The sequence below is a fragment of the Panthera tigris genome, chromosome A2 (genome assembly GCF_018350195.1).
Source record: "Panthera tigris isolate Pti1 chromosome A2, P.tigris_Pti1_mat1.1, whole genome shotgun sequence".
Lineage (NCBI taxonomy): Eukaryota > Metazoa > Chordata > Mammalia > Carnivora > Felidae > Panthera > Panthera tigris.
In genome coordinates this window covers 59,754,993-59,758,530 of record NC_056661.1, presented here as the reverse complement: position 1 = coordinate 59,758,530, position 3,538 = coordinate 59,754,993, and the positions used below count along the sequence as shown (strand labels likewise).

Here is a 3,538-nt window from a genome sequence, read left to right as displayed (position 1 = left end):
GTGCTACTAAGTACAGGGTAGAAGAAATTACATGTCACAAAATAAATATATCAGCAATATGTTTAAAATATTTGATGGACATTGAGGAGGACACCTGTTGGGATGAGCACTGGGTGTTGTATGGAAACCAATTTGACAATAAATTTCATATAAAAAATAAAACATTTAAGTAAAGACAGGAAAATAGGAAATGAAAATAATGTAGAAAGAAAAGAAACTATACACTTGTAAGATATATTGTGAAGAAGCCTAATATAAGTAAATCTTGAAAATTAAAGGAAATGAAAATTAAATAACTCAGTTTAGTAAACAATATTTTAGTTAAATATTATATTAGTCTAAGTTGATGAGAGAAATAAACTAGAATACTGAACAAAAATATTGAAGCCACATACATTCAAGAGAGAACATTCATGGAGAATAGAGTTGTCACTATGTTATATGAAGATCAGAATGGGAAGAAATAAGAATCATTTAATTGTTTCACTAGTGTGTACAAAATAATAAAACAAAACTAAAAAAATGATGATTATAATAAATTTCTAATTTCAAAACTAGGCATGAAGTTACAAATAAGAAATTAATTGTAGTAAAATCAGATAAGTAAAAATACTCACCATAAATATTAATCAAACTGTGTAAACAAAAGAAATTAATTAAAGAAAAGAATTAATCAAACTGTGTAAACAAAAGAAATTTGTATATATACATACAGAGGTGAGAGTACACTCTCTGCAGCCCTAATAGACGCCAGAACTCATAGAAATAAATATAAATAGTGCTGAGAAAAGTGTTACTCAATTAAAATTAGATGCACAGCTAAATATCTTGAAGTAAAAAAGTAAATACAATTTTCAAATGTTGCATTACCAATAGGTAATTACTAGCATTGTACTGTAGTACAATAGCCATGCTTTAGAGTGTATTTCTCTTGTATAGAGAAAAATTCTCCTTATATATAAATAAACACTATAATTTGAATAACATCAAAATGATCAGTTCTAGATAACGATTTCCAGAATATGTACCTATAACTTGATTGTCATTTTCCCACACTTCCAAAACACATTTTCTATCCTTTTATCAGAACTTATTAGCACCAACACACTGACAGTGGCATAGACATTGGGCACAAGCTTCTAGAAATCCAGAATGACTGTGTCATATGCCCATAAGAGAGTGGAGGAGAAGGAGATGATGATTCCCACCTAGTACATGACCACAAAGAAACTTGCCAACAGCAGGATGGTTTGGGTGGCCCTTCTCTCTGGGGAGACTCTTGAGGAAAGACTGGTGCTGTGAAGGTGCTGGCACTGCCTCTGATGCCTGGACAAAAGAATCACAATGTACACACTTGAGAGCAGCATGCCTCTAACAAAGGAAACGTCCCTGGATATAGAAAAAGTGAAAAAAGGTACCCTGATGATGGAGTTTAGCGAGAAAGTGAGCTGTATTTACTGACACACAGTGATTGCTCTGGGACATTACAAGGAGTAGCAGTATACAAGATGCAGTTACTAATGAGAGACAAACCGAGAAACCATAAGATGATAAAAGAATGGAAGATGTGCTTTTTGCACGTATGTTTAAAGCTGGCCAACCAGGAGGTGCTAGGGCTGATCATGATGGCTTTGAACATGCTCAGGAGGCAGATGGTGCTCATGGAGAGACCCTGTGTCACCCTGATCATGCAGAATAAAGCCTTGCATTTGAAATCATTTAGAAAGTTCAGTACTTCAAACAGGTCTGAAGACATTAAAAACAGTGCAGCAAAGAGTTTCATTATGTGGACAAAGGCCAAGTGATGATCAGGTCAGAAGGCTTATGCCTGTGATCCAGAAGTAGCATGAAGATGTGGAAGAGAAGCAGGAAGGTGTTGGCAAAACTTCCAATACCAACTTGTAAAAACTGGCCTATCTTCATAGTAATATAAATGGAAGATATCATCATCACAGTGACAAAGAAAAAACATATTTTGTGTATCCGAAAAATTAGACCTCACAATATCAATGTCATCCATTCTGTTGTCAAAATCATCACAACACATTTTTTATTTTACTCAATTAATCAAGTCTATATTGTATAAAGTCTTAGAAATACAGTCTCTAAATTATTTGTACACCATTTAACTGTGTGTATATTATATACATACATATCTATCTGTTATCTTCCTATATCTATCACTCTATCTGTCTATAATATATGTATCATCTAACTTGGGAAAGAGAGAAAGAAAGAGAGGAAGGTCAGAGAGACAGACAGAAAGAGAGATCTCATATCCATATTAATGCCAGTATGATGTACCTATTCCCCATACTGCCCATACCGTACTTTCATTTCTTTTTTTGAAAGTTTGCTTTCCTGTTCTGCATTCTCCTGTCTCATTCAGCATGAAGAATCCTAATAGTCATTAAAGTATGCATAGGTGTTTGTATAGTTGAACTGTTGTACATTTTATGCTAATGGGGAAAGAATTACCAAAGAAACAATTGGGGAAAAAAATATGCCCAGGCCAGTCCCCATCACATACTGTGACACTTTTTCTTCTCCCTCCTTCCACATTTAGAGACCATATATATTACGTTTGGTCTATCCTGTTAATTCAGCATAATCTCACTTTAAAGTTAGATAATTATTAATCATCCTTCTATCAAAACCATGAACACTTAAATTCAGGAGAGAGGACAATTGAGTTTCCAGGACACTGGCCTTGCCAGGAGCTTTTAGAAAATAAGCCTTGCAATTGAGCAGAGCACAAGACAATCAAGTCTCCAGAATACTGGTCTTGTCAAGAACCACCAGACCATAGTTCTTCCAAACCAGCTCTGCAAGGAGTCACGAAGACAGTGAGCTCCCCATATGCCCTTGTCCCTGGAGCCCTCCGACAGAAAAGGGCACAGGCAAACAAGTCTCCAGAAAACCAGGTTTGCAAAAAGTATTCAAACCATAAACCATCCTATCTAGCTCTGCACTAGGCCAGGTAGTGACCTGGACAGTGCGCTCACCACTTGCCCTTGGACCTGGAGCCCTACTAAAGAGCAGAGGACAGGACAATCAAGTCTCCAGAACAGTGGGCTTGCCAACAGTCTTCAGACCACAAACCATCCAATCCTGCTGTACGCTATGCCAAGGATTCATGTGGAGAGCAGGCTTATCATGTATCTTAGAAATGCTTCCAGGGGCTCCTGGGTGGCTCAGCCAGTTGAGCGTCCGACATCAGCTCAGGTCATGATCTCACAGCTTGTGAGTTGGAGCCCCATGTCAAGCTCTTGCTGACAGCTCGGAGCCTGGAGGCTGCTTCAGATTATGTGTCTCTCCCTCTCTCTGTCACAACCCACTCGCATTCAGTCTCTGTGTCTCTCAAAAATAAATAAAACATTTTTTTTAAAAGAACTGATTCCATCCACCACAGCTCTGCACAAGGAATGTAGTTACTTGGACAGTGGACTCAACATGTGCCCTTGTACCTGAGGCTCTACAAGAGACCACAGCACAGAGGAATCAAGTCTCCAGAATACTAAGCATGCAGGAGTCTTCA

At 37.4% G+C, this 3,538-nt stretch overlaps 1 pseudogene; it reads right to left on the bottom strand.

The window, feature by feature from the left end:
* Positions 1-1,028: 1,028 nt before the first annotated feature.
* LOC102954598 lies at positions 1,029-1,947 on the bottom strand (annotated as a pseudogene).
* Positions 1,948-3,538: the final 1,591 nt, after the last annotated feature.